Raw genomic sequence first — 23,505 nt, forward strand, 5'->3', positions numbered from 1 at the left:
AGGCAGGCACAGTCCACTGAGTGTCTAATCTTTCTTGCTTCCAGAGGAAGATTTGCTCTTTCAATAGCATATTTATTTTATAACCAAACAATAGCTGTGTTTTATCTGACTGCCAGACACTGTGGACTTTTTGGGCAATACGTGAATTAAAAAGTACAATCTGGCAAGAGCTCATTTATTCATTCATTCAGTCATTCATTTATTCATTGAATTTTCAGCAATATTTATTAAGAACCTAGAGTGCATGAGCTTCTTTGGTGGTAGGCAATTGACTTGGTCTTTGCCCTAATGGAGCCCACAAATTGGCAATAACCCATAAGTAAAGGTATTTACAAGCTTCAGTGTTGTCACGGAGGAAGAAGGTAATGATTCTTCTGGTATGATCTAGCAGGAAAAAAATGAGTAAGTGATCAGCACTTTGCTCCAGCAAAGGCTCAGGAGGCAGGAAATATTTTCAAAGTTGAAGGTGGAGGATAGGACATGGTTGGACAGCAGTTGGGCTGGGCAATGCAGCTGGGGACTTTAGACGTGATCCATTAGACAACCCTAGAGCCACTGAAACCCAGCAGGAAGGCTATGCCAGGCCATGCGTGCATTTGAGAAAGATTATTGTTGTGAAGGACCAATTTTTCCAAGAATTCATGTGGGGAAAAAAAATGAATGTGGACAGTAGCTCATGGCACATGCTCTCTGTCATTCCATTCCTACTCTAGGCTCCTAGAGGACAGCATAGGTCCACAGACTCCTTGTGCTGGGAGAAAGGATCATTATTTTCTAAGAGGCTCTTTCCTCTTAGATGCAAGGATTTTCTTTTCCCCCAAACAAATGTCCTATTTTCATGAGAACACGAATGTGTGGTATCTAAATATTCTAAAGGAGTTTCCACCAAATATGTCTTCCTGTAGGAGTGGATAGGAACCTCAAGAAAACAAAGCCTCATTAGGCTGCTGTGACCCCCCAGAATTGTTGATACCCTAACTGTGTTGCAGATTTGATCTCCCATGATCTGGGACTATGCAGCCTCTTGAAAACAGCATCATTATAGTATATGGCTATATTTCTATGCCCATTTTCCTGGCACTCAGAGTGATGATGTCTGTCTTAGCCAGAATGGACATGACTGAGAGTTATTCTCCAGGTCAGATGATCCCCTTGGGGCCCTTGGACCTGTCCCCTAATCCCTGCATCCTCCAAGCAACACAGGTTGATCCCATCCCCTTTCTCCTAGGAGACTGCTCATACTGCACAGTCCACTTATTCAGCACGGACCAACTTTTCATCTAGTAGCTAAGACTCTGTGTTTTTTGAGTATATATATATAGCTTTTGCTTAATTCATAAGGACTGCACAAGGAATAAGAATTAGGCAGTTTCTCCAATGCTCCAAAATGAGCCTGAGGCCTTCCTGCCAAAACAGGATAGTTCTTGACAAGGTTTCTGAAGACTGAGAAGTCAGTTTCCTAACATTTTCACAAAGAATTGAAGCACCCAAGCAACCAGTCTCAAAATTCAATAGAGACTTCTATTAATCTGCTAGATTATCTAACCATCTCCCTTTTTCTCCCTTTCTTCCCTCAGTAGAAACCAAGAATTATGGTCTACAAATGTACATTTGTAAAAATTTTAACTTTCTTTATTTTTCTATAGCTTAATGAATTTATTTCAAGACCCCATTGTGCTTCGTGGTAGAGTCTTAATCTTTGGTGATTTAAAATACACTGGGTTCATGGAGTCTATTCAAAGTTTTCTTAGTTCAATCATGGAGTAACTTCTCTCCTTGAGTTTGAATGTGATTACGTAGAACTGGGACCTGCTTCATAACTTGTGGGGCCCAGGACAAAATGAAACTGTGGGACTCCATGTTCACAATTTGTTAACAATTTCACAATTGTGACAGTAAAGCATTAAACCAAGTGTGGAGTCTAAGCATTGGCACTGTGTGGCTTCAGAGGTCAAACACCCATGAAACTGACCCTTTGTAGAGCCATAATATTTAGGGGGTGGCGGGAAAAGCATCTGCCTTATTCTGTTATCTGCTAAGAAGTCCTCAGTCTCTCCAGGACTCCAATCATTGGTCCAAGCTGGCAACTGAGAAAACATCCTGTGGCTTTTGGCTGCATGATGATACTTTGGGCCTAGTTAGTATTTTTCACGTTGGAACAAGTAGAGGTTCTTTGAGAATGACTCAGACTGTCTGCCCAGCCACTATTGTTGCTCCTTTACCATGCTCAGCATTTTCCCTGCCCCCAACCCAGAAGAAACTGAGGGACAGATCTCCTCTATACTTATATCCTCAAAGCTCTCAGTACTTTCTATCAACTCAAGCCCCCAACCCTTGATCATGTTCAGCTCAGAAGGGGCAGGTTACAGTGATCCTTCACAGTGATCCACAATAGTACTAATTATATTTCCCTATCCAGGGATTTTTTTTAATTATATATTTTAAATGGAGTCAAGACATGCTGGCAGAGATATTACCCTGTCTTAGCAGAGGGATTCAGCTTTAAAGGCCATAACTGACTTATTTTTAATCTAAGATCTCCTGTGACCCTCATTCCCTGAGGTAGAAGACATTTAATCATTCATTCATTCTTTTCTCCATTTCATTCATTCAAAAAGATATTTATCAACAACCTACTAGAGGATAAGCTCTGCTTGTAGTACTGGAAATTCTGTAGGAGATGAGACAGAAAATGTACCCACTAGATTTATTTTCTAGGTAAAATGTTAGCTAACTGTGGTCTCTGGGTCAAGTCTACTTCAGTACCTTTCTTTGTAAATACAGTTTTAGTGGAACACAGCATGCCCGTTCTTTTAACTATTGTTTATGGCTGTTAAAATGGTATTTATGACAGAGCCTGTATGGCCCCCAAAACCTAAAATATTTGTTATCTGGCCTTTTTTCAAAAAGAATTTTGCCAACCATTGCTCTAGAGAGTGAATGAGACAGGCATTTCAAAAATAGAAAGCACATAATAAACAAGGTCAAGTAATGGCAAACCCTATAAAAATCAAACAAAGTTGGAGGTTTGAGAGTGATGGGGTAGGTGGTACAGGGACAGCTATTTTCGATAGGGTAGTAAAGAGGTGTTCTATGAGGAAGCAACATCAGAGTCAAGACTAAACGATGGGAAAAGGAATTCACAGGAGATCTGAAGGAATGAAGGGCACATATAACTTGAGAAATATTAGATTATTCCAGATCCTTATTCAGGATCTCAGAGCCTATTTGAAATAGAAGTGGGCCAAGAAATAAGAGGAATCACACATCATATAATATACCAAATTTTATCCCATCATATAGTTTCCCTTCCTTTGGTATGGATAATAGGTAGTTCTTGAGAAGAACAGATTCCAGAGAAAGGGAAAAACCAAGAAAATAGCTCTCAATGACCCCTGAGCTGCCATTTCTCCCTCTTCAGTAGCTCCATTTAATGATTGTTTTTTTAATGTCTCCTTATCTTTAGATAAACTGAGCAGGATGAAAGTGTTATAGAGAAGCACTACATGGACAACAGTGCCATCTTCACTGTGATAAATTGACCCATAAATGGAAGACATGCTACCCCTTTCCCTCTATCCACCATCAACATGGCTGAAAATATGACAGTTTTTAGTATGCTGTAATGGAGAGAGGGTGGGTTTGGATGTCACACAGATGCTTTTTGGGCTGACAAGCAATTGACCTTTACTGAGTCACAATTTTCTAATCTAGGAAATGAGGTTAATAATGCCAACCCTTGTGGATTTTTATAAAGAATAAATGGCATAATGCATGTGAAAGTGCCTGGCTGGGTTCCTGGGTGTTTACTGGATATGAGTGTCCCACTCCCCCTCATCCACTTCTTTTCTTCTTCATTTTCCAGTGGAGCAGCACAACCTGTGTTGATTGGTGACCTAACACTGGCTCCTTCTGATTCTTTATCAGTCTGTCTTGTGTCCCCAGAGCCAGAGTGTTGACATGAGAGATGAGCAGTGCCCACTCACACCTCTCACTGTTGCCCTAGAGTAGGCAATAAATGGCCCTTTGCATACAAATATTTCACTTCTCCCTCTGGAAACTTTTCTCCCTGAAACTACAAAGCTTATTTCTAAACAATACTAAAGTCCCTGACCAATTTGGTTAAATTGGGAAATATAGTCCTTTTGTTGAAGTTGGTTAACTATTTCAGGCCATCTAGGCCTTTGCCATGTAAAGTCTTGACCCTGAATAGCCATGAAGATCCCCTGGAGCACATCAGAAATGTAGACTCTCAGGTCCCACCATAGACCCACTGGATCAGAATCTTCATTTTAGTGATATTCTCACATAAAACATAAGCACATTAAAGTTTAAGGAATGCTGGGTTAGACCAGTTTTTATACAGGTCCATTGGCACCATCCTTATATTTTTCACTGTTTGCCTCCTTCTGTTATTTTTTGAAAGCTCCCTAGGTGATTCTCACCAGGCTAGATCAACCCTCCCACAAAGCTCAGCGGTGTGAAGGGTCTGCTGAAGGTCACACAGGGAATGCCTGACAAAATTGAGATTAGAACCCAAAGCTTCAAATGCTGAGTCTGCACTGAATACTCTTATAGTGATCTGAAAATCAAAATTGGCAGTTAGTTCCAGAATTCACACTTTGAAGCCACTGAATTTATCCAAATTCAACTCTAAAAAATGCTGTCCTGCAAAATTATTGCTTTTTTTTTAATGATGGCAGAAGATTCAAAGAAATATTTTCCCCATCTCTTTTCCTCAGATTACATTTTGTTTCCTTACCCTTCTTCCTAGGATATTATGTCTATTAACTAACCCTCTCCTTTCATCTTTTGGTTCCCACCTTCCTCTACTTGTTCAATCTTTAGTTTCAATCCACTTTCTAACCCCCAACCAAAATTATACTCATTATAATTTTAATTTAATCTTCCCTATGATTCACCTATAGGCAGACTTTTCCTTCCTCCAAATGTCCCTGTTGGAACATATGAACTTCTCTAAAAGAGAGTAGTAGAGATAGTTGGGACTCACCAAATAATGTAACATGCACAAAAACCCTCAGCAAAATCTGGGAGACATACTGATTATAGGTGTTTAAGAAAATCTCTGTCCAATACAGGTACCCAGCCTCAATATACCCTAGCCTACTTGTAGCCATATTGAATATGTAGGTCAAGTTCCTGATAATAGACTTGAACAGAAGGTTTCTGTGTCCCTTCTAGGTTGAGGCAGTTAAGAGACAACATGATGGCTCCAATTCTCTCTTCCTTTTAGTGGGAAACTTGGAAGCCACAGGTTTATATGTCACAAAAGGAAGGGAACCTGGATCCCAGTACCAACAAATGGAGGTCATTCTCCATCCACCCACACTGGACACAGGGTGAGTGAGAATTAAACCTGTGTGCTAAGTCACTAAGAATGGGGGAGAGGGATGCATGTAGCAACTGCTGGCACTGCTTAATCCAACAAGATTTGCATGATATTAGGGCTTTTCAAACTTTAATGCTCATACACATCACTTGGAAATCTTGTTAAAACATTAAAAATAAAGTAGGTTAGAGGTGGGACCTGAGATTCCTCATTCTTTACAAACTCCCAATGATATAAACTCCTAGGGATGATGCTGATCTTGGACAAAAATTTGAGTAGCAAGATGCTATAACATTTTTCACGTATGCTTCCTTTCTCCAATACCATAAGCCCTTATTGGCTCATTTCAGCATTCCTGTCACAAACATATTCAAGGAAGTTGAGGATGTCAGCAAAAATGGTGGAGTAAGGACCTCCAAAATTTCTCTCTACTACAGAAGTAACAAGAAAACTGGCAAAAATTGTCAGAATCAACATTTTCAGAAATCTGGAAGTTAACCAAAGGTTGCAGCAATCTGGGGAGCATTTATTCAAGAAAAATGGCTTAACCTTGGTGAGAACAGTGAGCTTTGTGGCATTTTAACTTGCCCTAGTTCCATCTCCTGCTTTCCAGCTCTACAGTAGTTTTGAAAAACAACTGCCCAGATTCATGGTTCCTTGGCAGCCATGGAAGGGAACAGAAGGAACTGTAACTCTTTCAAAGTGTCATTTCCAGAGAACTCTCATTATTTGACCGGTGTAGTGGCTTACTGAAAAATCCCACTTGGAGGATATCTGTATTTTGACCTGGCTCAGAGCCCCCCCAACACAAAAATACTTTTCCCAAAGAGAAAGTGTCAAAAACAATTGCAGACAAGTGATTCATATTACAGTTACTTGAGGCAGTCAAGTCCTTGGTCCTTTGACAAAGTCAAGTCCTTTTCCCTTTGCTAAGTTAAAGGACGATGAACTTAAAAAGCTTAAAAAGAGCATCTGGAGAATGAGATGTCTATATGTATTTTGAAAAGACTCAACATATTCCTCAGATTTGGTGAGCTACATGCGTGCCCAGGGCAGTGAACCTGCTCAGGAAAGATCTGGGAAGTCTCTAAGCTCTAATATCTGTATAATCTTGAGACCCCACAAAGCACAAACTGAAGGCTATTGCAGAGTTGTCAACTGCCTGATTGAGTCTTAAAGGCATGTCCCAATACATACCAAAAAACCCTCAGCAAAAACCTGGGAGACATATTGGTTCCAGATGTTTACAAAATGTCTGTTCAATCATTAACTGAGCAAAAGAACCAAATAGAAATTCTGGAGCAAAGCATCAATGAACATGAAGATGGATCAACTGAGATTATTCTGTCTGTGGGATGGAAAGAAGTCAGAATTTAAAAAATTAACGAAGTTTTGCTAACCAGATAGAGATTTCAGTGGCCATACATGACAAAGAATACAGACTTTAAACAATTCAATCAAAAAAAGTGACTAAATAAACAACTATTACAAAAAGCAGCAGTAAGAGCAAAACCTTGGTGTACCAGTCTGAAAATATTATGAACCCAGAAAAGCCATGAATTAATTCTGATCCAATCATGTGGGGACAACTGTTTCTTTTAATCCTGATTCAATATTGTAGGGTGGAAGTTTTTTATTAGATTATATTCACAGAGATGTGACACACCCGATTATGGGTATGATGCTTTGATTAGATGGAGATGTGACTCTGCCCATTCAAGGTGGGTCTTGATTAGTTTACTTGAGTCCTTTAAAAGGACCTTAGAAGGAGCTTCAGAGCTGATGCAGATGCTTGCATAGCAGAAGTGACAGAGCCCCACAGCCAGAGACCTTTGGAGATGAAGAAAGAAATAAAACCTGGGGAAGCTGTTTGAAAGCAGAAGTCAAAGACCTCAGCCACCCACATGCCTTCCCAGATGACAGAGGTATTTCAGACCTATCTGCCTTTCTTGAATTAAGGCATTTTTCCCTGGATGCCTTAGTTTGGACATTTTTATAGGCTTAGAACTGTAAACTTGCAACTTATTAGATTCCCCTTTTAAAGGTCGTTCCATTTCAGTATATTGCTTTCCAGCAGCATTAACAAATGAATACACTTGTTAACAGGTAAAATCTGATATACAATGTTGCCACATTATAATGTTCAAAATATTCAGTTTTCTGCTCAAAAAATTATTAGACATGCAAAATAACAAGAAAGTTGTCTTATACGTAGGCCAATTAAAAATAAAAGTAACCAAAAGAAAATGATCCTGAAGAGACCCAAATGTTGGACTTATGAAATGAAGACTTCAAGTAAGTATTTTAAATATGTTAAAAGAGCTAAAGGGAAATGATGTCTAAAGTATAAAAATGATGTCTTACCAAACAGAATATACACAGAAAGGTAGAATACAAAAGAACCAAATAGAAATTCTGGAGCAAAGCATCAGTGAACATGAAGATGGATCAACTGAGATTATTCTGTCTGTGGGATGGAAAGAAGTCAGAATTTAAAAAATTAATGAAGTTTTGCCGATATGTGGGGCACCATCAAGTGTACCAAAATATAGATAGTGGGAATCCAAGAAAGAGAGCAAAGGACAGAAAAATATTTTTTGAAGAAATAATATGTGAAAACTTCTCAAATTTCCTGAAAAAACTAATCTATATACCCAAGAAGTCAAGAAAGTCCAAATAGAATAAAGTCAAAGAGATCCATAAATAGACACACCATAATCAAACTATCCAAAGTTGAAGACAAAAAGAAAATCTTGAAAGCAGCAGGAGAGACATGACTCACCCGCAATTAAAGGAACATCTAATCTGGCCATAAGATAGTGGGATGGTATATGCAAAGAACTGAAAGGTAAAAACTGTCAGCCAAGAATTCTATATCCAGAATGAAAGAGAAAGGCATTCCTAGATAAACAGAACTGAGAAAAACTGCTGCTGTTGGCAATCTGCCCCACAAAATTATACTAAGAGTGGTCCTTCAGGCTGAAATGAAAGCATCCTAGGCAGTAACTTGAATGCACAGGGAAAATTAAAGACCATTTATAAAATTAACTACATAGGTAAATATAAACTAAAATATAAATGTACTTTTGTTTTAATTCTTTTCTCCTATCTGATATGAAGAGAACTACATAAAGCAATAATTACAATCATCATAATCAGTATTAATTGATGTACACACAGTGTATGCTAAAATTCAGCTGTATTACCATACATAAACAATGAGCAATCCAAAAATAAGATTAAGAAAAGAATTCCTTTTAAAGTAGCTAAAAAAAGGATAAGATGCTTAGGAACAAATTTAACAAAAGAAGTGCAAGAATTATGCACTGAAAACTAGAAGAAACATTGCTAAAAGGAATTAAAGATGCAAACAAATGAAAAGACATTTAGTGTTCCTTTTTTGGTAGAACGAATAATGTTAGGATGTCAACACCATCCAAAGAAATCTACAGGTTCAATGTAATCTTCATCAAACTTCCAGCAGCGAATTTTGTACAAATTTACATGCTGATTCTAAAATTCATATGGGAAGGCAAGGGTCCCAGGATATCTAAAACAATCTTCAAAAAGAACAAAGTTGGAGCACTCACGCTTTCCATTTTCACAACTACATGTGATGCTACAATATTTCAGACAGTGTAGTCTTGGTAAAAGGATAGATTAGGTCAAAGGAATATCCAAAGTCCAGAATTAAATCATTCATAAACAAATCCATATATCTATAGTCAACTTAGTTCTGACAAAGGTGCTAGTGCATTCAATAGGAAAATAATTGCCTTTTCAACAAATGGTATTGAGACAACTGGACTTGCACATGAAAAAGAAAGGAGCAGAACCCCATCCTCACTTCACATGCATAAATTAGCTCATAATGTAACAAAGAGCTAAAAGTAAGACCTAGTACTGTAAAATTCTTAGAGGAAAACATGAATAATATTTGTGACCCAAGGTTAGACAATGGTTTCTTACACAGGACACCTAAAGCAAAAGCAAACAAAACAAAAAATAATAAATTGCACTTCAGAAAAATTCAAAATGTTTGCACATCAAAGACCACTATCTAAAAAGTGAAAAGACAACCCATAGAATTAGAGAAATATTTGTAAAGCATATATCTGAGAAGTGCCTGGTATCTAAAATATATGAAGAACTCTCACAGTTTAACAATAAAAAGACAGATAACCCAATTTAAAAAAATGGACGAAGAGTCTGAATAGACATTTCTCCAAAGAAGATACAAATGGTACATTAACAATGCTTAACATCATTAATCATTAGGGAAATGCAAATCAAAACTTCAATGAGATACTATTTCACATCCCCTAGGATGGAAGTTATCAAAGTGACAGATGACAACACGTTTTGATGAGGAAGCATAGAAATTGCGAACCTCATATGTTGCTGCAGAAAATGTAAATGATGCAGCCCCTTCTCATCAAAAAAAAAAAAAGATATAAACTTACTGTATAGTCTAATAATTCCACTCCTGGGTATAGATACAAAGAATTGAAAACATATGTCAACGCAAAGCTTGTACACGATGTCCATAGCAGCATTAGTCACGAGAGCCAAGAAGTGGAAACAGCCCAAATGGCCATCAATTGATGAGTGGATAAAAAAAATCGGTATTTCCATACAACAGAATGTTGTTCTATTCAACAAAAAGGACTGAAGTACTGCTGTTTGCTACGAGGCAGATGAACCCTGAAAGCATTATGCTAAGTCAAATAATCCAGTCACAAATGATCACATATGAGTCTGTTAATGTGAAATGTCTAGAATAGGCAAATCTATAGAGACAGACAGTAAAAAAGTGGCTGCACAAGGCTGGGGGTGGATGGGTTGGGGAGAATGGGTAGTTATTACTAATGGGTAAGTTGTTTGTTTTGGAGATGATGAAAATACTCTGGAATTTCAGATTGTCAGTGGTTGCACAACTCCAAAAATATACTGAAAACCACTGACTTATACATTTAAAAGATTAAAATATATGGTATGGAATCATCACTCTAATAAATAAAAAATTTAAAGAAAAAAAGAAAGTTTAAAAGGAGGACCAGAGAAATGTAGGATAGAAATATGCTGGACGGGATCTGGGACCTTACACCCAGGCTGCTCTCCTGGAAGCTCCCGGCATAAGCCTCCTCTTCTCAGAATTTTCACATGCTATTTCCTCTCCCAGGAACGTTCTCACTGCTCTGTTCTGCCCTTGGAAAATATAACTCTTCAAGCTCAAAGCTCTAAGTAGTTGAGCTGTATTTTCATTTTTTACTTATTAATTGAGGCATAATCTACATAGAGTTAAATTCACAAACCTTAAGTTTAGAACTTGATGAATTTTTACACATATATAGTCATGCAACAATACCCAGATCAAGTTGTAGAACAATTCTAGTACCCTTAGAAGCCTCCCTAATGCTCCCTCCCAGCTAGATAATAATAAAAGATAATGACTGTGTTGACATATCAGCATAGATCAGGTTTTTTCTGTTTTGAACATCATATCCACGGAATCATGCAGAGTGTGCTTTTTCATGTCTGGATTTTCCATTCAACATCACATCTGTATCCATACAGTTGTAAGTAGCAGGCGTTTCCTCTTTTTTGTTGCTGTATAGTATTCCATTATAGGAATACACTACAATTTGTCAGTTCAAATGTTTATGAATAATTAGTGCGCTGGTTTGAAAGGAAGTATGCCCCCTAAGAAAAGCCATGTTTTAATATAAATCCCATTTCTTAAAGGTAGAATAATCCTTATTCAATACTGTATATTTGAAACTGTAATGAGATCATCTCCCTGGTTGATGTGATTTAGTTAAGAATGGTTGTTAAACTGGATTAGGGGATGACATGTCTCCACCCATTTGAGTGGGTCTTGATTAGTTTCTGAAGTCCTATAAAAGAGGAAATGTTTTGGAGAATGAGAGATTCAGAGAGAGCAGAGAATGCTGCAGCACCATGAAGCAGAGAGTCCACCAGCCAGCAACCTTTGGAGATGAAGAAGGAAAACGCCTCCCGGGGAGCTTCATGAAACAGGAAGCCAGGAGACAAAGCTAGCAGATGACATCGTATTCACCATATGCCCTTCCAGCTGAGAGAGAAGCCCTGACTGTGTTCGCCATGTGCCGTCTCACTTGAGAGAGAGACCCTGAACTTCATCGGCCTTCTTGAACCAAGGTATCTTTCCCTGGATGCCTTTGATTGGACATTTCTATAGACTTGTTTTAATTGGGACATTTTCTCGGCCTTAGATCTGTAAACTTGCAACTCATTAAATTCTCCCTTTTAAAAGCCATTCCATTTCTGGTATATTGCATTCCAGCAGCTAGCAAACTAGAACAATTAGTGTTTCCCATCTATGGCTATAATGAGTAATGTCCCTAGGAGCTTTCCCAAACATGCTTTCTGGTAGACACACATTCATTTCCATTGGGTACATGCTCATGAGTGGAATTGCTCTGTCATTGTACATAGTATATTTAACTTTAGTAGATACTGACAAACAAATGTCCAATTGGTATTACTATTTTATACCTACAGAGTGATGCTTGAGAGCACGGACCTGTGCACTAACTGCATCCATCTCCCCACCACACTGAGGGCACAGAATATACTCTTTCACATCTATTTCCCCATTACAGTGTCTGACATGGAAGAGACAGGTAATAATGCCAGAAACGCCCTCTTTCAGGGACCAGCAAACTTTTTCCTTTATGGGCCAGGTACTTGTAGGCTTTGCAAGTTCTCTATGGTAGCACTCCTGAGCTTGGTCACTGTAGTGCTAACGCACCCAAAGATGATACATAACCAGATGAGCACAGCGTATTCCAATAAAAGACTGCTTACAATAAACAGAAGGCAAGTCTGAATTAGCCTGTGGTTCATGGTTTTCCAGCTCTTTTACTGTGTTATCTTGAGGTCTTCCTCTGACACTTCTCTTACCTCTCCCCCTACCACTATTCCCCTTGCTCACTCCAGTACAGCCATCCTGGTCTCCAGGACATCCCCTGCTCTGGGTCTCCTCATTTCCCAACCCTCTGCCTGGAAGGCTCAGATTTCCCCTGGGTGACAAATGCACCTCCTTCAGCTCTTTAACCATGTGACCTTCTCAGTGTTGTTTTCCCATCTTCCTTCCTTAGCTTATTGTACTCCATAGCCCTTGTCACCCTCTGCCATACTACGCATTTTACTATTCTGTGTCTTCCCTGTCTCCCTGCCACCAGCTTACACACCCACAGCTACGCAAACACATGTACTAGGATAGGGATTTCCAACTACTTTTCACCAATGTTACCCCAGCCCCTGGAACAGTATGTCCACCATAGTAGACGCTCGATGGTGTTGCAGTGCACCTGAGCTGCCAAGACTACCACACATGGGTTGGCTTAAACAATGGGAGTTTATTGGTTCGTGGTTTCAGAGGCCAGAAGTCCAAATCAAGGCATTGGGTAGGAGGCTTGCTTCCTCTCGGGCTAGCCAGAAATCCTGCGGGTTCCTTAGCTTTCCAGATACATGTCACAGAGTGATGTCTTCTTTCTCTTCTGGGTTCCAGCTGACTTCCAACTTCCATATCCTCCCCTGGCTTTCTCTATGTCTGAATTTCTTTTGCATTTAAAGGATTCCTGCAGTCTGGGTTAAGACCCACTCTCATCCCATCGTGCCACACCTTAATTAGAATAACAGCCTCAAGAAATCCTATTTACAATGGGGTCACACCCCCGAGAATGAGACCAAGGATACAGCTAAATCAGGGCACATAATTAAGTCCATCACAGTATGAATCTGTTGAATACATGAAGGCCACACTAGCATCTGGCCCCAAGGTCCACAGTGAGAAAGCCTGTGGTCAAAGCGCTTGCTCTAATTGGTGCAGCTGCACCAGGCCCTTCACTGCCCAAGTAGCCACACAGCCATGAAGCCTGGACAGTCCTCGAGGCAGAGGCACAGAGCTGAGAAATTCCCCATCATGGAGTGCATTGTGCCTGAATGGAGGGGGGTGACGAGAGGTAAGTCAGCCGCTGCAATTAAATGCAGATTTCTGTGGGTTATTATGCAACAATATTGTACTTATGTCCAAATGGAACAGTCACATGACTTACCAGGCAAGGCCTAAATAATTATGTCTTTATGCTGTAATTATACAGTACCACCAAATTATAGAAATTAGAGGTAGAAAACAATAATGCTGCTAATGAAACCTTGTTTCGATTCAAGGTCTTCCTTCTAAACAGGCCGGAGTGCTTTAGACTGTTCCATAACAGTCACTCTGCTAGTGAGAAAGAGGCTGGGGGGAGAGTTTTATCCCCACTTAATAGGTGGAAAACCTGAGCCACTGGTTTAGATCGCTCTGGTCAGCCCATTTCTGTTATTGGTGGAACAAAGTCAGGGATCAATGTCCAATCTCGCAGCCCATCCACCTTCTGGCCCTCTGCCCCTCCTCCTGGGAAAAACACTTGTCCTAACCCTCAACAGCTTCCAAGAAAGATCGAGGCTTGGAAACCTCCCCATGCTGTCCATTTACTCACTTGTTTATAGAATATAAGCATTCCTTAGGGAAAGCTCTCAGCTTACTGCTGTGATACCTTTGGCAGCCTTGGAAAACTTTCAAGTATCAGACCCACCCCATGGAAAGAAGACAGTCCACTGTAGCCATTCTACCTCACACAATAGTCCCTGCCTGCCCGACTCAGGGTAGAAGAGCTGGAGGAGCTTTTCTGAAACCAGGTATAACTAACACTTATCATTCTGCACATATCCCTTGTTTTGCCTCACTTAGAGGGCATTGCCCTTTCTTTGTGCGAAGTAGGGAAATTGAGACTTAGAGAGGCTCAAAAATTGTCCAATATTGCATAGCTGGTTAGGAACAGAAAGGGATTCAAACCAAGGTCTTTTTTTTTTTAACTTTTTTTATTAATTAAAAAAATTAACAAACAAAACATTTGGAAATCATTCCATTCTACATATATAATCAGTAATTCTTAATATCATCACATAGTTGCATATTCATCATTTCTTAGTACATTTACATCGATTTAGAAAAAGAAATAAAAAGACAACAGAAAAAGAAATAAAATGATAATAGAGAAAAAAAAACTATACATACCATACCCCTTACCCCTCACTTTCATTTACCACTATTTCAAACTGAATTTATTTTAACATTTATTCCCCCTATTATTTATTTTTATTCCATATGTTCTACTCTTCTGTCGATATAGCTGCTAAAAGGAGCATCAGAGATAAGGTTTTCACATTCATAGAGTCTCATTGTGAAAGCTATATCATTGTTCAATCATCATCAAGAAACATGGCTACTGGAACACAGCACTACATTTTCAGGCAGTTCCCTCCAGCCTCTCCACTACATCTTGAACAACAAGGTGATATCTACTTAATGCGTAAGAATAACCTCCAGGATAACCTCTCGACTTTGTTTGGAATCTCTCAGCCATTGACACTTTGTCTCATTTTACTCTTCCCCCTTTTGGTCGAGAAGTTTCTCTCAGTCTCTTGATGTTAATTCTCAACTCATTCTAGGGTTTTTCTCAGTCCTTTGATGCTGAGTCTCAGCTCACTCCAGGATCTTTGTCCCACGTTGCCAGGAAGGTCCACACCACTGGGAGTCATGTCCCATGCAGAGAGGGGGAGGGTGGTGAGACTGCTCATCATATTGGCTGGAGAGAGAGGCCACATCTGAGCAACAGAAGAGGCTCTCTTGGGGGTTACTGTTAGGCCTAAATTTTAAGTAGACTTGACCTATCCTTTGTGGGGTTAAGTTTCATGTGAACAAACCCCAAGGCTGGGGGCTCAGCCTATAGCTTTGGGTGTCCACACTGCTTGTGAGAATATCAAGAATTCAACTTGGGGAAGTTGAATTTCTCCCCACTCTCACCATTCCCTGAAGGGGGCTTGCAAATACTTTTCCAGTCACTGATCAAATCATTCTGGGATTCAACAGGGGATCGATCACTCTGGACAAACCAACAAAATCTCATGTGCTACCTGAGATTTCAAGTACTTATGACATTCAATCAAACTATCTACATGAGTTATATTAGGAAATGCTCTAGTCAAAATCTAAATTTTGTAACAAATAAATATTTTTTGCTTTAGTCTCACACATAATGTGACATTTTAAAGTATTAGTTATCATCTATTTTCAGCACCCTGAAATAATGACACTCCTTTGTTCTTCCTCAGGCAAAAACATTTTTAAAATTTGTACATTGTACATTTCACTATTATTATACACTCTAGGCATTCCTAGATTATACCATCTCGATCTATAACATCTATCTTTCTTTCTGATTTCATTTATGTCCCCAGTCCTCCTCCCTCTATCATTCTCACATGCAGCTTCATTCAGTGTTTTAACATAAGCACATTACAGTTAGGTAGTATTGTGCTGTCCATTTCTGAGTTTTTGTATCCAGTCCTGTTACACAGTCCGTATCCCTTCAGCTCCAATTACCCACTATCTTACCCTATTTCTATCTCCTGATGGTCTCTGTTACCAACGACATATTCCAAGTGTATTCACTAATGTCGGTTCATATCAGTGAGACCATATGATATTTGTCCTTTAGTTTTGGCTAGTCTCACTCAGCATAATGTTCTCTAGGTCCATCCATGTTGTTACATACTTCATAAATTTATTCAGTCTTAGAGCTGCATAATATTCCATCGTATGTATATACCACAGTTTGTTTAGCCACTCATCTGTTGATGGACATTTTGGCTGTTTCCATCTCTTTGCAATTGTAAATAACGCTGCTATAAACATTGGTGTGCAAATGTCCGTTTGTGTCTTTGCCCTTAAGTCCTCTGAGTAGATACCTAGCAATGGTATTGCTGGGTCATATGGCAATTCTATATTCAGCTTTTTGAGGAACCGCCAAACTGCCTTCCACAGTGGTTGCACCATTTGACATTCCCACCAACAGTGGATAAGTGTGCCTCTTTCTCCACATCTTCTCCAGCACTTGTCATTTTCTGTTTTGTTGATAATGGCCATTCTGGTGGGTGTGAGAGGATATCTCATTGTGGTTTTGATTTGCATTTCTCTAATGATCAGGGACATTGAGCAGCTCTTCATGTGCCTTTTGGCCATTTGTATTTCCTCTTCTGAGAACTGTCTGTTCAAGTCTTTTTCCCATTTTGTAATTGGATTGGCTGTCTTTTTGTTGTTGAGTTGAACAATCTCTTTATAAATTCTGGATACTAGACCTTTATCTGATATGTCGTTTCCAAATATTGTCTCCCATTGTGTAGGCTGTCTTTCTACTTTCTTGATGAAGTTCTTTGATGCACAAAAGTGTTTAATTTTGAGGAGCTCCCATTTATTTCTTTCTTTCTTCAGTGCTCTTGCTTTAGGTGTTAGGTCCATAAAACCGCCTCCAATTATAAGATTCATAAGATATCTCCCTACATTTTCCTCTAACTGTTTTATGGTCTTAGACCTAATGTTTAGATCTTTGATCCATTTTGAGTTAACTTTTGTATAGGGTATGAGATACGGGTCCTCTTCCATTCTTTTGCATATGGATATCCAGTTCTCTAGGCACCATTTATTGAAGAGACTGCTCTGTCCCAGGTGAGTTGGCTTGACTGCCTTATCAAAGATCAAATGTCCATAGATGAGAGGGTCTATATCTGAGCACTCTATTCAATTCCATTGGTCGATATATCTAACTTTATGCCAGTACCATGCTGTTTTGACCACTGTGGCTTCATAATATGCCTTAAAGTCAGGCAGTGTGAGACCTCCAGCTTCGTTTTTTTTCCTCAAGATACTTTTAGCAATTTGGGGCACCCTGCCCTTCCAGATAAATTTGCTTATTGGTTTTTCTATTTCTGAAAAATAAGTTGTTGGGATTTTGATTGGTATTGCGTTGAATCTGTAAATCAATTTAGGTAGAATTGACATCTTAACTATATTTAAGTCTTCCAATCCATGAACATGGTATGTCCTTCCATCTATTTAGGTCTTCTGTGATTTCTTTTAACAGTTTCTTGTAGTTTTCTTTGTATAGGTCTTTTGTGTCTTTAGTTAAATTTATTGCTAAGTATTTTATTCTTTTACTTGCAATTGTAAATGGAATGCACTTCTTGATTTCCCCCTCAGCTTGTTCATTGCTAGTGTATAGAAACACTACAGATTTTTGAATGTTGATCTTGTAACCTGCTACTTTGCTGCACTCATTTATTAGCTCTAGTAGTTTTGTTGTGGATTTTTCTGGGTTTTCAACGTATAGTATCATATCATCTGCAAACAGTGATAGTTTTACTTCTTCCTTTCCAATTTTGATGCCTTGTATTTCTTTTTCTTGTCTAATTGCTCTGGCTAGAACTTCCAACAGAATGTTGAATAACAGAGGTGATAGTGGACATCCTTGTCTTGTTACTGACCTTAGGGGAAAAGTTTTCGATTTTTCCCCATTGAGGATGATATTAGCTGTGGGTTTTTCATATATTCCCTCTATCATTTTAAGGAAGTTCCCTTGTATTCCTATCCTTTGAAGTGTTTTCAACAGGGAAGGATGTTGAATCTTGTCAAATGCCTTCTCTGCATCCATTGAGATGATCATGTGATTTTTCTGCTTTGATTTGTTGATATGGTGTATTACATTAATTGATTTTCTTATGTTGAACCATCCTTGCATACCTGGGATGAATCCTACTTGGTCATGATGTATAATTCTTTTAATGTGTTGCTGGATTCAATTTGCTAGAATTTTGTTGAGGATTTTTGCATCTACATTCATTAGAGAGATTGGTCTGTAATTTTCTTTTTTTGTAATATCTTTGCCTGGTTTTGGTATGAGGGTGATGTTGGCTTCGTAGAATGAATTAGGTAGCTTTCCCTCCACATCAATTTTTTTGAAGAGTTTAAGCAGGGTTGGTACTAATTCTTTCTGGAATGTTTGGTAGAATTCACATGTGAAGCTGTCTGGTCCTGGACTTTACTTTTCTTTTTGGGAAGCTTTTGAATGACTGATTCAATTTCTTTACTTGTGATTGGTTTGTTGAGGTCATCTATTTCTTCTTGAGTCAAAGTTGGTTGTTCATGCCTTTCTAGGATCTTGTCCATTTCATTTACATTGTTGTATTTATTAGCATAAAGTTGTTCATAGTATCCTGTTATTACCTCCTTTATTTCTGTGAGGTCAGTGATTATGTCTCCTCTTCCATTTCTGATCTTATTTGGGTCCTCTCTCTTCTTCTTTTTGTCAATCTTGCTAAGGGCCCATCAATCTTATTGATTTTCTCATAGAACCAGCTTCTGGTCTTATCGATTTTCTCTATTGTTTTCATGTCCTCAATTTCATTTATTTCTGCTCTAATCTTTGTTATTTCTTTCATTTTGCTTGCTTTGGGGTTAGTTTGCTGTTCTTTCTCCAGTTCTTCCAAGTGGACAGTTAATTCCTGAATTTTTGCCCTTTCTCCAACATCATGGATTGTTGGAGATCAGTTATAAGGAGAAAGAATTTCCAGGATAACCTCTGTCTTCTCAGAAAAGCTGCCTCTAACTCTGAAAACTGCATAAAAACCAGGATAATTGTGTGAATAATAACAATTTAATCATCATCATCACTGTATTCATTTCTTTCATAACAAATTTTCCTTTATAACAAAGAGCTATGAACAGGATGCCTTAAAACAACAGAAATTTATTCCCTTGCATTTCTGGAGCCTAGAAGTTCAAATTCAGGGTATCAGTTGGGTCATACTCTCTCTGAAGTTTCCAGAAATGGATCCATTGCTTTGTTTTCCTTGACTCTTCCCAGCTTCTGCTGGTTTCCAGTAATCCTTGGCATTTCTTGGCTCATAATTGCATCACTTTCGTTTCTGCCTCTGTTATCATGTGAACTCCTTCCTTCAGCACCCTCCTATCTGTGTGTCTTCTTTGTTGGATTAAAGGTCCACATCCTCCAGAAAGACCTCATTTTACCAATTACATCACTACAACAGATGTTGTAGGGGGTTGGAATTGAGCATATCTTTTTGGAGGACACGATTCAACCCATAACAATCATCCTTACATATTGACTTTTTGAAACAACCTTAGTGAAATATAATTCACTTGTCTCATCGTTCATCCATTTATAATGCATACCTCAACAGTTTTTAGTATATTCACTGAGCCATGTAACCACCACCATAACATTAATTTAGAACATTCCTTTATCCCCCAAGAAACCCTGCACTCATTAGCAGTCACTACCCATTACCTGCAAACACCCCAGCCCTGTGCAAACACGAATCTACTTTCTGTCTCTATAGACAGAAGAATTGACTGCACCTATTTTCATTCCCACCAGCAAGTGATCAAAGTTCCAATTTCTCTACACCTCATGAGTACTTGTTATTGTTGGTCATTTTGATTATATCTGTCCTACTGGATGTGAAATGTATCTCATGGCATTTTCATTTCCTTAATGACTAATGATGTTTAGTATCTTTTCATATGTTTATTTGCTATTTATGCATTTATTTAGAGAATTGTCTGTTCATTTCCTTTGCCTATTTTTAGTTGTGTTATTTCTCTTTTTATTATTGCATTGTAAGACTTATTTATATATTCTGGATATGTCACTTACCAGACATATGGCTTACAAATATTTTCTCCCATTCTATGGACAGTGTTTTTACTTTCTTAATGGTATCTTTTGCATCACAAAAGTTTTTATTTTTTATGAAGTCCTATTTATCTAATTTTTCCATTGTCACTGTGGTTGTGGTCGTGTATCTACCAAATTGTTATTGAGCCCAAGATCACAGAGATCTTTTTCTATGTTTTCTACTTAAAGTTTTATAGTTTTAACTCTTACATTTTAGTTTTTAAATACATTTGGAGTTAAATTTGCATATGGTATATGATTCCATTTCATTCTTTTGCATTTGGATATCCAGTGTCCCAGCATCATTTTTTGAAAAGCCATCTGGTATTTTGATGAGGTTTGCATTGAATCTGTATATTAATTTGGGGGCTATTAACATGTTAACAATATTAAACCTCCTAATTCATGAACATGGAATGTCTTTCTATTTATTTTCATCTTTTTAATTTCTTTCAGAAATATTTTCTAGTTTTCGGTGTATAAGTCTTGCACTCCTTTTGTTATTTCCCAAGCATGGCATTCTTTTCGATGCTGTTATAAATGGAATTTTCCCCTAATTTTGTTTTGTATTGTTCATTGTTAGTATATAGAAATACAAGTGATTTTCATACATTGATCTTGCTTTCTGTAATCCCGCTGAATTCATTCATTAGTTCTAATTGTTATATTTTGATTTTTGCTTAAAGCTACTTAAATATCCCTTTGTCATTTGCCATTGGAGCTATAGAGAAAGCTTACATCAACTACCCTACACTTATGTTTCAAACAGGGAATTCAGGACCCAAGGAGGGTAAGTGAATGATCTAAAGACAACACGGATACAGAGCAGAGACTTGAAGCCATGGGAACTGATAAGCCTGTCCAGAGAGAAGCATCTAAGGATAAATCATAGGAACAGAGGAAGGAAAGAGAGACGGAGAAGCCCCACTCATAGAAGCAAAAGATGAACCAGAATAGAGCCATAGCTGCAGAGGCACAGGGGAAAAATGGAGAGAGAGACCAGCAATTTGTTTGTTTTTTCACATGGGCAGGCACCGGGACTCGAACCCGGGGCCTCTGTCATGGCAGGTGAGCATTCTTGCCTGCTGAGCCACCGTGGCCCGAGAGACCAGCATTTATGTTAATGTTCAAGCCTTGCCTTCTTGTGGGGCTGCCCTGGGCCCCTGTCATTTATCTTCTCAGGGCACCTGTTTCTTCATCAGCAAGTAAGAGTCAAAGGAGGTTATGACGACCACATGGGACCATGTATGTAAAAGCATGTGAAGAGCAAAGCATTCAACAAGCTCAAATCATTCACATAATAATGATTATTATATTTTAACCAGTAGTTTGCCAGCTGGGAAAATGCCATTAACTATAAAGATCATAATTTTGGCACACGGGGGCCCTGGAAGAGCAGGTTTAGTCCAGTGGTGGGGACTTCAGGCAGAAAGGGGTAAGAGCAACATGGCTGCATGACCCCAGGTGACTACTCTTTTGAGAAGTTTGAAGCTGAAGGAAAAGGGAGCAACTTTACACGGGTCCCTGTATTGAAGGAGATTGATTCCGTTTCTTTTGCAATTTGGGACAGGGAGATATAAGCAGGTTCGGAAACAAAGTAGAAGGAGTCAAGAAAGAGAGGGAGAGATTCTGGGAGAGAAAAGAAACCAGCAGTAAAGAAGAAAGTGGTTGTGCCAGTTTGAAGGGATGTATGGACCCTATAAAAGCCATGTTTTAATCAAAATCCCATTTTGTAAAGGTAGAATAATCCCTATTCAATGCTGTATGTAATTAGATCATCTCACTGGAATTGTAACCCAATCAAGAGTGGTTGTTAAGCTGGATTAGGGGAGATTCGTCTCCACCCATTTGGGTAGGTCTTGACTGGTTTACAGGAGTCTTATAAAAGAGGAGACATTTTGGAGAATGAGAGATTCGGAGAGAGCAGAAAATGCTGTAGTACCACAAAGCAGAGTCCACCAGCCAGTGAGCTTTGGAGATGAAGACGGAAAACGCCTCCAGGGAGCTTCATGAAACAGGAAGCCAGGAGACAAAGCTAGCAGATGACACCTTGCTCGCCATGTGCCCTTCCAGTCAACAGAGAGAAACCCTGACTGTGTTCACCACGTGCCTTCTTACTTGAGAGAGAGACCCTAAACTTCATCGGCCTTCTTAAATCAAGGTATCTCTCCCTGGATGCCTTAGATTGGACATTTCTATAGACTTGCTTTAATTGAACATTTTCTCAGCCTTAGAACTTTAAATCAGCAACTTATTAAATTCTCCTTTTTAATCAAACAGGGACCAGTAAAGATTTTCGGCAAAAGGCCAGAAAGTAAATATTTTGGTCTTTGTGGGATAGTCTATGTGGCAACCACTCAGCTGCTGCATTAGCAGGAATGCATCTATAGAAATATGTAAATGAATGACTGTGATAGTGTTCTAATAAAACTTTATTTACAAAAACAAGCCATGGGTCAGTTTTGGCCAGCAGGCCCTGCTTTGCTGACTTAGCTTCAGAGTGAAAGCCAGTTGAGGTAGGCCCTTTCAGGAAGAGCCTCATTGTGGGGCAGTTTTTCCTTGAAGCCAATGGGTCAGCCAAAACCATTCTGTTTCTGATGTATGCATTCCAACAGCTAGCAAACTAGAACAGTGGTACTTTGGCAAAGAGGAAGGACTCTGCTTCCTCAGATCCAAGCCCAGGAAGAAAGGAAGGATGAAGAGAGGAAGAAATGCTAATATGGATAGAAGACAGGTATATTTATCAAATGCATACTATGAGCCATGAACACTATATCTGTTAAGATACAGTGATGGGTAGGTGAGTTCATCTGCTGATAATGTCAGAATCAGGAGGGATGTCAGCCTTGGGAGAATAAACAAGATCTGGAGAACCACCAGGGGGAATCAATAATTGCTTGTCTCAATCTTGGTGTTTAAGTAAGGCAGATCCCTCCACATACCTCCTTGCCAGAAGGTACTGGCAGTCCTTACAGACCACTGGTGCAAACATTTTGGACCCACTCTGCTCGGTCCTATCCTTCAGCCACTGCTCTCCCCTCCCAGGGCCTGGCCAGTGTTGTTCCTTTAGTTGTTTCTCATCTACGGTCTGAGTCCTTCTCTCAAACTTGAATTTGGTGTTCTAGTTAGGAAGCTGCCAGAATGTGATATATCCAAAATGGAATGACTTTTAAAAAGGGTAATTTATTAAGTTGCAAGTTTACAGTTCTAAGGCCATAAAAATGTCCAAATTAAGGCATAAATTTAGTTAATCAATTAAGGGGAAGATAACCTTAACTCTAAAGACAGGGCTGGTGAAGTGTAGGGTTTCTCTCTCAGCTGGGATGGCATATGGCGATGTCTACCACTTTTCTCTCCTCATTTCATAAGGCTTCCCCGGGGGTGTTTTCCTTATGCCATAGGTCTCTGGCTATGTGGGCTCTATCAGTTCTGTTGGCTCTAAAGCTTTTTCTGAAATGGTTCCCTTTTAAAGGGTTCCAGTAAGCAGCCCCACCTTGAATGGGTGGAGACATATCTCCAGGGAACCCAATT

This window comes from Tamandua tetradactyla, chromosome 12 (genome assembly GCF_023851605.1).
Source record: "Tamandua tetradactyla isolate mTamTet1 chromosome 12, mTamTet1.pri, whole genome shotgun sequence".
Classification (NCBI taxonomy): Eukaryota; Metazoa; Chordata; class Mammalia; order Pilosa; family Myrmecophagidae; genus Tamandua; species Tamandua tetradactyla.